Raw genomic sequence first — 11,869 nt, 5'->3', positions numbered from 1 at the left:
CCTCTCCATGAAATGGAGATATAACACCTAGCCTTATATTAAAGTTTGAATGATTTGGTTCGGTCATTTTTTGTTAACCGAGGGTACAAAAAATTAACCAATAACCTCTCTTCGGTTAATTCGGTTTCGTCAGTTCGTTTTGGTTATTGATGACCCCTACTCTAGATTCAGTTTTGTGTATTGTTGTGTTGATAGCAGGAAGACACAGAAGGCGCAACTACAGAAGATGACGTGGAGAGTGATGGTACAGGATTTGAAGAATCGCCTGCATCCATTTTAGCATCACTGCAGTCATACAAAGAGGCCTTAGCAGATAACAATGAGCCAAAGCTATCTGAAATAGAAGCTTATTTGAAATCAATTGAGGATGAAAACCTGGTTTTAGAAACAAGACTAGCAACGCTTTCGGATGAGCTTTCTAGTGCGAAAGATCGGGTTCTTAGAATAAGTGCAGACTTTGACAATTTCAGAAAACGGACGGAACGGGAACGCGTATCGTTGGTGGCAAACACGCAAGGTGAAGTTGTTGAAAATCTGTTACCGGTTTTGGATAACTTTGAGCGCGCTAAAGCTTCGATTAAAGTGGAAACCGAGAAAGAGGAGAAGATTAACAATAGTTATCAAAGCATATATAAGCAGTTTGTGGAGGTTTTGGGTTCTCTTGGTGTTGTTCCTGTGGAGACAACTGGGCAGCCATTTGATCCATTGGTAATTCCTATTTTAGATTCTAGTTGATTGTTTTTACAACGTATATCATATAAATATAATGGTAAATTGGTAATTGATGGTTTGCTGCAGGCAAAACCGAGAGTTGGCTCGAAATTCAGTCGAGCACTTGATGATCTTTTTCAAAGGCTGTCCGGTTTTATCAAGACTTAAATTCATTTTTGTATCTAAAAACCAAGTCTTGATTGATTCGAGCTAACTCACACACATAAGTTTGTGTAACAAAACACATTTCTTTTTATCAATGGTTATATTTATTGTTTCTAGAGCAATTATGATTTATGATAGTTGTTTTCAAGTAGTTTGACATTTGACATTTTCATGGTCAAAGCTGCATGAAGCGATTATGCGTGAAGAGTCGACTGAATTTGAGGAAGGTGTGGTAATTCAAGAGTTTCGCAAGGGGTTCAGGATTGGTGAAAGACTATTACGCCCTTCAATGGTTAAGGTCTCGGCTGGTCCAGGACCTGAAAAGACTGAACCGGAGGCTCAAGCTCCAGGTGCTGACTCGGCTGAGGAAGCAGAGGATGCTGACCAGTCAGAACCGTCTCCAGCCCAGGACGAATGATACGGTTGTGTGTTGTTTTACAGTTAGTGAACACATTGGTAGGAAGGGTGTGACATGCCTTTGCCTCCTATAGTCAAGAGATTGAAATTGATTTTCAGAAAAAAAAAAAGAACTATGATTATAATGCTTGGAAACATTTGTTGTACTATTTTTGTTATGTTTTGCCTGTTTGCTTGCTTAGTACATGTATGACTGTTGTGGCACTAGTTGAATTAGCTAAAGATCTAGTTACAACATGATCTGATTCATGAGAGTCCTGTTTCATCTCCAGAAACCTTACTTTCTAGGTATCGTATATAAAAAAATATGTGCTATTGTACTCCCACGCGTTAGGGTTCTCAAAACTTGATTTTAGAATCTGTTTTAAGGACCCATAAAGGTTGAGCCAACTCTACTGTTCATATCCTTCGCCAATAACACTTGAATGCGAGCATGTAGTTATTGAATATCCCTTCAACAATATGTATACTTAGACCATGTGTACTCCAATAACGCCCACGATGTCACCATCACCAACATCAGAGTCATAGGCCACGCCCCCATCGCGCCCCCCCCCCCACCACATCATTTGGCACCCTTTACACCCAAAAACCTACAATAGAGATGCCACATGGATGATTGTGTCATTTTAGTCGATTCCTAATTATACATGTTTGATTTAACCTTTTTTTAATATAAAAGCCTAAAAGGCTTGATTTGACGAGTTTTTAATCATTTCCTACGCCTTTGTGTGTGACCTAGGACTGTTCAAAAAGCTCGCGGCTCACTCGATAAAAGCTCGAATAAAACTAGCTAACAAAACTTGATTTAAAACAACTTGAGCTGAGTTGACTCGTTTTTGTAACTGTGTCAAAATCGACCATGGTTCGGCTCATTGGCTTGTTTAACTTCAAAATCAAATTCAAGCCTAGCTAAGCTGTCTCATTTAACTGAGCTGCCTCGTTGAATTTTGAGCTCGAGCTTGAAACGACCCTGGCGTGAACAACCCTATATGATAGGAAGCCATAGTCTGATAGTAGGGCCGCCCAACGCTTGGTTTGGTTCGACTCGAATATACACACACTTAGAATTATTTGTTCAAAGATATGTTTAATTTTATATGTAATATTGAAATATTGAATTATATTTACTTTGGTTATATTTACATTAGTTTACTTGAAATATTAAATAAATAAAAAATAATATGTAGGGTGTAAGTAAGGCTGAGGGGTGTGGAGCGCGACAGGGGGCGCGTGAGCCCATCCGCTCGCGCCCCGGGGCGCGAGCACCACACCACCGAGGCGCGAGAGGGGCGCGAGCGCGGAAAAAGATGCAGGCGCAAGAGGGGTAGCGGCTGGGAATACGCGTGAATGAGTCTTGGGTTGCGTAAATAGAGCCGTTGGGCTCATAATGTTTATTAAAAAAAATTTTTTTTTTCTCTATATAAACCAATATCACATACCACACCCAAAACCAATATCACATACCAATATCACATACCACACCCCAAAACCCAAAATCACCCCATCTTCGAAACCTTTTTTAAAAAACATGGCTGGAAATTGGTACCCAAACCTAGATTCAGATTACAGTTACGACGATTTATGGTCGGCACCCGGACCAACCGATGTTTTATTCGGGGTCGCAACAATCATCCGGCTTTCAACCATCCAACATACAACCGTCTCCTAACTTTGTTGTTCCGGAGACACAAGAACCAGAAGGTGAAGCTGCGGGACAAAGAAGACGCGTCCACCGGAAAAAACAAGTTGCAACGGACGGGTCGGGTTCGGCTTCGACTGGAAGGACAAAACGGAAAACCACTCCGTGGTCATCGGATGAGAAGGAAGCCCTGTGTCGGGCTTGGATAGTCAATTTCTGAGGATCGGCGTTGCGGTAATTGTTTTAACGTTTTTAAAAATGATTTTTAATAAAAAAGTTAAATAAAAAAGTTAAATGACTTACAAATTTATTTATGCATTTTGCAGCGGACTACCAAAAGAGCAAGGTCTTTTGGACAAAGGTTAGGGAGACGTTCTATTCGCTCGTTGGGAGTACAGAGCGGAACGCCGATATGATTTCGGGTCGGTGGACCGAAATCAGAAAATTTGTCGGCTTGTTTACTAATCTGTTCAACAGGAACGCCGGTCGTATGAGACCAAGTGGCAGTGACGATTTGGCGGTTTATAATTTCACTGTCGAAGAGTGGAAGCAGGAGTGCCTGCGGAGGTATGGGACGGTGAAGACGTAAACATCACCGATCTTGTTGAATCCCTCAATAAATTCAACAAAACCATGGAGGTGGTCTCTAATGACAAAAAGGAAAAAAAAAGAATGAGAGATTTGGACTTCCTTACAAGAGACTTCAGTAACCTAAATCCGGTCGACCAAATGCTGATGGAAAAACAAAAGGAACGTATCCGGAAGAGGTTGATCGAAGAAGACCAAGCCGAAGAATAAGAATAATGTTTTTTTTAGTACTTTAATTTTTTTTAGATATTAATGTGTTTTTTTAATTAATGTGTGTTTCTTTAAATAATTTATGAGTTTTTTTAATAATACGTTTTTTTAATACATTTATAAAAAAATAAAAAAAAACCGCTCGCGCCCCCCTCTCGCGCCCCTCCACACCATGGCCCGGGGCGCGAGCACCACAACCAACACCCATCTTATCAAGTTTCTCTCTGCCACACGTCACAATATTATTGGCTGGAGCCCCCACTCGCGCCCCCTCTCGCGCCCCCCACACCCCTCAGCCTAACACTCAAACCCTTATCCTATGTATCCACCGTCAAGCCGTCTGCATCAATTCAAACCAGTACCATCACAACATCAGGTCGTTATTCTCTTGATCCACACCGTCACAATCCATGCCACGGCTCCACTCCTCTCAATCCACGACATTGAATCGGAGAATCCTAATCGTAGTCGCATGCTAACGGCTATTCACAGGCCACTCTCCGTCTTAAAGTTTAGTACTCTCGTACTCTTCATTCCAGTCTGAGCGAAAAGGAGCCGCTCGAACCTAGTTCAAGCAACGCTTTCTTGCTCGTTTTTCGAAGTGAGCCGAGCCACTCAGTTACAATAAGAGCCGAGTTCGAGCAGAGGTTCGCTCGGTTCGGCTTGGCTCGTGATAGTCATTTCCTGGGTAACTAAAAATTAAAATACCAACAAACAAAATTAACTGCGATCCGACCCGGTTCGCTTTCGGAGCTTCAGACTCGTGTCTATTTCCATTTGCTTTATCAACAACGCTACACAGGGAGCTTATGCTGAAACATGGTGGTCCGCACAGTGAATTCAATTTCACTCTTGCTGCCGTTAACCGCCTTCCGCCGGTGCCACCAAATTCGAGTTATTCGTTTTCCACTTTGTAAACCGATTATGCTGTTCAGTTATCATAATTTAAAAACCACTGGTACTCGGAGATATTCCGTCCCAAGCTTCGTAGATTCCGTCATTCAAGAGTTTGAAGCCTTACGCCGCCGACGGATTCGTGCCTGCAACAAGTTCGTCTTCTCTCATTTACGGACTTCATATTATTATTATTATTATTAATCGAGTTTGTTTTGTGATTATTCATGTCCGGTGACTTCGAAATTAATTGTTTAGTTACTACTTGCATACTCAATTTCAATTTCAATACCCATAGGCTAAGTAGTTTTCTGATTGCTTCGATGCTTACCAGTTATTATTATTGTGTTTAATAGGCTGTTTTATAACACTACAGTTTACCGCCCACACTTGGAGTAAATAGGTGAAAAAGTTAACACACCATGATTCAATTCTATGCAGTTAATGCGGTAAAAAATCACTTGACTGGTATTTGAGATATCGGTTATCGCGGTGGGATATCAGTCGGATATTGGTAATTTTAGTATCATGTAGAATCTATCTACATATACATGTATAAAAACGTAAACATATATAATATTAATAGTAATACCAAAACTCAAAGCTCAAAAGTGTCAATATTTTAAACATGAAATCTTCCTCCGAGTCCACATCAACCAAGGCATCCAAAATATCGGTCAATATCGCCGATAATATCGCTACCAATATTTAAACCGGTATTTTGCTTGGGGACCGATAATCGATATATCACCGATATATCATTGATATTGACTGCATTGATTCAATTACATTATCATATTCTTCATCATGATTATTGCTGAGTGACAGGTCATTTGTTTTATAAGTGCCATTGTTTTTATTATTATATGCTGCTGTTGTGTACCGATCGGCAGTTCATGTGAATTTTTTTATTTTTATTTTTATTTTTACTTTTTAGGTCAGTTTTAAAAAGCAACAAGGAGCTTGTTGATGATAAATTGAGGAAGCAAGTAGTACTGCAGAAAGGATTGCTGCTGGAGTTTAAAAAGGATTCTGAAAGATTATTACTTGCCGTAGCTCAAAAACCTGATGGCAGAAGGAATTAGATAGTCTCGGATCAGGTTTTTATTTGTAGAAACAGTTACACTGCATGTTGCATAGATTAAGTTTCTGGTTGTTATTTGGTTTTAAAACATGCAGAATGGTGCTACAAGTTCTATTAAGCCTCAATAAATCACTTATATAGTTCCAGGAGTTGATAATTTCAACACTACGGAGATATCAGACTTCAATCAGAGAGCTCAGAATAACTTGGTTGGTTCTCCATGTAAGATGTACACCCTTATGAATTGTGGAGATATTTAACTACTTAAGTAAACTGTTGCAGGATCCTACACTCCTTGAGTTTGCTTGGCTTGAGCTTCTTGAAGGGAACAAGTCGGTAACAGTTGAAGAATTGGCTGAGGCATGTGTGCTTGAATGTAATATTTTGTTGTTTCATTCTCTCTTCATGAACCTTTATTTTACATTCTTACAGATGATTTTTGGCAGTGCGGAACCTATTGAATGCTACTGTGCACATTTATTGCTATCAAGAGATGAAATTTACTTCACACGGCTTGACAACAAAGGCTCTTTTTCTGTTTATGGTCCTCGGCCAATTGTTCAGGTATGTAATACTCTTGTTATGAATGAGTAACCAGGTAACCAAACAGTAAAAGCTCTCACTCTAATATCCTCTAGGCATATAAATGCATGGCATGCTAGTTTTTACTTTTTACTACTTTGTTACTAGTTTTCTTTTGTATTTAAACCTACACCCTTTTATAAGAGGAGATAACTGGAAGCCTACATTTAGTAACAAAGTAGGCCTAAAGCAAAAAGACACTGCTAATAAGTGCTGGTCTAAAAGCATTTGTTTGTCTATCTAGGCTATAAACATGTTCAAAGTGAGTAGGAATAATAGGATCAAGCGCAAGTTTAGGAAGTCGGTGAATTCATACATTATCTTAAAATTGGACAAAACAGGTGGACATCCACATTAAACTGAGCAAGCATTTGAAGTTCTTGTACAATGAGATTACCACAATTAGCTATTATTCTGTAACCATGATTCACAGAAATAGTTCTATATCGTTAGCATTTACCTCAGATAGTCAGATCTCATGTAGTTGTGATTATTTTACTTTTTAGAAAAAATGTTATTTCTAGTATGCTCTTTCTTTTCTTCTTTTAAATCAGTCTATATGTCTTCATATTTGCTCCTTTTATTATTCTTAGTTTACATAAGTTGCCTATAGTAGTTGTGTCATATGTATGCCATGGATTATTGTCAACGACAATTCTCGTATTTTTCCTTACTAATAATTCTTTTAGATGTTTGATCAATAGTCAGAACTTTTTAATTAACTTTTGGTGTTGTCAAACAGTGAATAATTATTCGGAGACAGGTCTTGGCCCTTTATCTTACATGTTTCTTTGTTTTTATACTTAGATTTTGACATTTTCTAATCAAATGATGTATTGCTGGTTGCTATTGACAAATCACGTTGCAAATGCAGTTTAATGTTATCTTTTGCTAAGTAATTGTTATCATTTTTGTTCTCCTTATTCATTTAAAGTGACTAAAAGCTATATTCTTTATCAACAATAATTTAGGTAGAAGAAATTAAACGTAGAGTGCTTGCCAAGGAGGCTGCTGATAAGGAACTGGAAGAGTTTGCGCAGTTGTTAAAATCTGCAAAAGCAATGCCTCCACGTGGCAAACCTTCAAGATGTTCCTGGAAAGCTGAAGATAAAATCTGGCAGAAAATCGAATCTCTTGAGGCTTTTGCTATAGATGCTTGTAAAGATGATGCACAAAAGAATACTGCTGGAGCGGTAATATTCTATATACAAACACACTATTTTCATGAAGGACAAAAGGCAACAATGACACTTGTGTTTATGTTTACTTTTATCAGATCCTGAAGTCGATGGGGTTATCAAAGACAGCTAGTTCAGCAGTAAATCTTCTTACAGATATTGGTTATTTCCCGGTCCATGTTAATCTTGATCTCCTGAAGTTCAACATACGTACCAGTTATCCAGATCATATTTCGTCAGCTGCTGAAAATATTCTGCAAGAATCACATGATCCAGACAAGGTACTTTTGATTTTTTAATAAAATGCTTGTATTACCATATATAAGGTCTTAAAGTTGCAGTTTAAGTTCTCCTTTTTATTAATGAAATTGCATGGACTGTAGGACAATCGGATAGATCTGACACATCTGAAGGTATATGCAATTGATGTGGATGAAGCAGATGAGGTAAACATGTTTTATTACCTTAAATTTCATCATTCATGTAACATGCTGCATTCAGTTTTTATTAGGGGTGGCAAATGGGTTGGGTTGGGTCGAAACGGGTCATGGGTCGGAACGGGTTAGGGTCGGAGTGGGTCAACTAAAAAAAGGGTTGTTTTGGTTCGGGTCGGAACGGGTTAGGGTCAAAAGGTTTGGGTCAGAACGGGTCCGGGTCGGAATGGGTCAAGGTCGAAACGGGTCGGATCAGGGTTTTTTTTTTTTTTTTTTTTAAGAACGAGGGTAAAGGCGCAAATGTTTTAGTTTTTTTACATTTTTTGTTTTTGATTTATATTTTGAGTTATGATATTTTTATTAATTTTTTTTAGAGGGGTTTTTATTGTTAATAAAAACCCCTCCCAAAAAATGCTAAAAAATTAATAGAAATATCATAACTCAAAATATAAATCAAAAACGAAAAATGTAAAAAAACTAAAACGTTTGCGCCGTTGTCCTCGTTCTTAAAAAAAAAAAAAAAAAAAACCCCCGAGAAATGAACTGAAACCGAAAGCCGACGGAAACAAACATAAACCAAAAACGAACCGAATTAATCAAAACCGAAAAAATCGATCTAAACGAAACTAAAAACTGAAACAGAACATAAATGAAACTGAAAAAACAGACAACGAAACAAAAAGCCGAAAACGAATCCGAAAACGACCAAAAACAAACAAAAGAGACCGAAACCCAACCCGTCCAGTGCTCCGAAACTGACCAAAAAGAAACAAAGGATACCGAAACCCAACTCGTCCAGTGTGAAAGCTCATGTCGGCTCGAAACCTAAACCGAACTCGTTCCAATCCAAAACCCGTTTCAACCCGAGCTTGCCACATTTCCTTAAGACACTAACCCAAATGGACCCATTTATTTAAATTTGTCGACCCATTTTGACCCGAAAATAAGGTGGAATTTTAAGTGACCCATTTTGACCCATCTTATTAAAATCTATGACCCAAACCAACCCATATGATTTTTAAAACAACCCAAATTGACCCATTTGAAATAGTTTGGGTCAAGATTGCCACCCCTAGTTTTTATCCACTTATATGCATGCAAATATGTTTAAACTGATATTCAACTACAAATGACAAAATTCTACAGCTTGATGATGCGTTAAGTGCAACAAAGTTGCAATATGGGCGTATTAAAGTTTGGATACATGTTGCTGATCCAGCTAGCTTTGTTAAACCAGGCAGCTTGATCGACAGGTACATTTGGTTTCATACAATTCATAGTTATAATAACCTTAATGTTTGCTTAGGTTGTTAGACATGGTTTCTCTGTAGAGAAGCATTGCACAGAGGAACATCTGTTTTCTTACCAACCGCCACTTATCCAATGTTCCCTGAGAAACTTGCCATGCAAGGAATGAGCTTGAAGCAAGGAACAATTTGCAGGGCTGTTACAGTATCAGTTGTATTGCATTCTGATGGCAGGTAAACAATAATTACTTGATATAAATATATAATTTGTTTATAGTATCTTTTGTGATCTTACTATATTGCTTGATGACAGCATTGCAGAATATTCAGTGAATAATTCAATTATTAAACCGACTTACATGTTAACATATGAGAATGCATCCGAGCTTCTCAATCTGAATCTGGAAGAAGAGTTGGAACTGAGGATTCTTGCTGAGGCTGCATGTCTTCGGCTTCAGTGGCGACGTGGACAGGTTTGCTAACTCTTAAATTCAATATATATTTAAAAATGGATAATTATTTATGAATATTAATAATGGCTTAGGGTGCAATTGAGACGGGATCATTAGAACCTAGAATAAAGGTGGAAAATCCAGACGATCCAGAACCGTCCATCAGATTATATGTTGAAGACCAAACGGACCCCGCCATGCGACTTGTATCTGAGATGATGATACTGTGTGGGGAAGCTATAGCCACATTTGGTTCTGCTAATAAGATTCCTTTGCCATACAGAGGACAACCCCAGACCAAAATTGACACGTCAGCATATAATCATCTGCCTGAAGGTCCAGTCAGAAGCTCTGCTATTGTAAAAACTTATGCGTGCTGCTGAAATGGATTTCAGAAAAGCCATACGCCATGGTATTCTCGGGATTCCTGGTTATGTTCAGTTCACATCTCCCATTCGCAGATATATGGATCTCCTTGCTCATTACCAGGTTTTTGTTTATTTATTTAATTTTATTATTTTCATTATCATTATATTATAGTAGTATTATTTTCTTCACAGGTGAAGGCTTATATTAAAGGCGATGCTCTTCCATTTACATCTGGTCAAATGGAAGGAATGGCTGCATCTGTGAACATGAATGCAAGGATAGCAAAGAAGCTATTTAGTAGCAGCTTACGCTATTGGATATTGGAATACTTGAGAAGGCAGCCGAAACAAAGAAAGTTTCGCGCGCTGATCCTTAAATTCCTCAAAGATCGTAATGCATCTTTACTACTTTTGGAGGTAAAAAAATTGGCTGTAAAAGACGTCTTTAATGCTTTCTGTTCAGTTTGGTTTGGTTTCGTGAATGCTTGTTGTTTTAATAGGTTGGTTTTCAAGCATCTGCATGGGTGTCAATCGGGTCACATGTTGGGGATGAAGTGGAAGTTCGGGTTGAAAAAGCTCACCCGCGTGAAGACATCATCTCACTCAAAGAAGTTGTGCAAGTTACATGAGTCTATTGAAAATACTATTGCAATATATAGTAGCTACTTTGAAAACCATATTTTGGAGTAAAAACAACATGGAGCCGTTGTTTTTGCAGTTTTGACCTGTAAACAGGTGGTTGTTCTACCGGCGAAAGATTAGTGGTTGAATCCCGAGTACGTAGAAGTTCCATGTAGAAGATATGCGTCGAGCTTATCAACTTGTAAATGGGGTGAAATTTAGATCCTAAAATAGATTTTCATGGATATTATTCTCAGATTGAACAAATATTTTGTGTTCCAGAATAGGTGGTTCCAAATCACTCATATCTTGTATTATTCGATGTTTTATATTTACTTTTACTTTCTAACAAAGTGTAATCAAGTTTGTTAAATACTTATTATTATATATATGTTGTATTATATATATTATTATTAACGAAAATTTATCATTTTTTTTTCAAATCCAATGGCTAAATATGTGCATCTTTTTAACCATAAGGTGTTGAGGCTTATTTAATAAAGAAAATCTAAAAGCATTTAACCCAAACAACCAAGCCAACCTAAGACGGTCCACCAACCAAGGGTTGGGTTTGGTTGGGCATTATTTTATTATTTTCATGAATTTCTTTTTAACGCATGTAATTCTATTTTGGTTACTTATATACCATTTTTTTTAAAATAAAGTATATCATATCAAATTTCTGATTCAAATTCTTTTTAAAGAAAATATCAAAATTCATGACAATTATTTCTCTATTTATAATATACAATGTTGGCATCATTTTATTCCCACTTCCAGTTCACTGTATATAATTTTATCAACAAAACTTAAAAACTCACTTAAATTTATTAGTTTTCAATAAAAATAATTTAATGTTAATATTTGTAATAACTTTGATTATAGAATAAAAGATGACCATAAATCATGCAATTTAACCAAAAAAAAAGGTTGGGTTGGGTAGTCAATGTGTGTGAAAAATTGAGTTTAGTTGGGTTGCATATGTGGAAGAAGGAGAAATTAGTTTTTTAATAAAATGCTGGGTTGGCTTGTGAAAGGGACTAGTCTTGACTACTCCCATCGGTGGTAAATTGGTCGGTCGGCTGGGAGTTATCGTGAAAATTGTAAAATCATTTAACTCCTCCGACTTGATCGGTGGAGCAATCAAAAGTTGGTCGTTGACACATCATCATGGCCCATTTCTTTAATTTTTTTTTCTATCATATAAATTTGTTACTGCTTAAATATATATTATATTTCTAAAACTTATCATCGAAAAGACAAAAACATCTAATAT

At 37.4% G+C, this 11,869-nt stretch overlaps 2 pseudogenes across 2 annotated transcripts; both read left to right on the top strand.

The window, feature by feature from the left end:
- The first annotated feature begins 198 nt into the window (after positions 1-198).
- On the top strand, positions 199-1,374 carry LOC143593994 (uncharacterized; annotated as a pseudogene). The gene is made up of 2 exons (XR_013146236.1): positions 199-708; positions 1,058-1,374. The product of XR_013146236.1 is annotated as an uncharacterized LOC143593994 (transcript).
- Positions 1,375-4,552: 3,178 nt separating this feature from the next.
- LOC143594000 (ribonuclease II, chloroplastic/mitochondrial-like) lies at positions 4,553-10,813 on the top strand (annotated as a pseudogene). Its single transcript, XR_013146238.1, has 14 exons — positions 4,553-4,782; positions 5,565-5,727; positions 5,807-5,920; positions 5,994-6,071; positions 6,144-6,275; positions 7,265-7,486; positions 7,570-7,752; positions 7,855-7,917; positions 9,052-9,158; positions 9,237-9,386; positions 9,466-9,625; positions 9,697-10,093; positions 10,165-10,389; positions 10,473-10,813. The product of XR_013146238.1 is annotated as a ribonuclease II, chloroplastic/mitochondrial-like (transcript).
- Positions 10,814-11,869: the final 1,056 nt, after the last annotated feature.

Source organism: Bidens hawaiensis, unplaced genomic scaffold (assembly GCF_021521415.1).
Source record: "Bidens hawaiensis isolate Kalapana, Puna unplaced genomic scaffold, B.hawaiensis_p1.1 tig00042988_1, whole genome shotgun sequence".
Taxonomy (NCBI): domain Eukaryota; kingdom Viridiplantae; phylum Streptophyta; class Magnoliopsida; order Asterales; family Asteraceae; genus Bidens; species Bidens hawaiensis.
The sequence above is the reverse complement of the archived record's forward strand: the minus strand, read 5'-3'. Positions and strand labels throughout refer to the sequence as shown.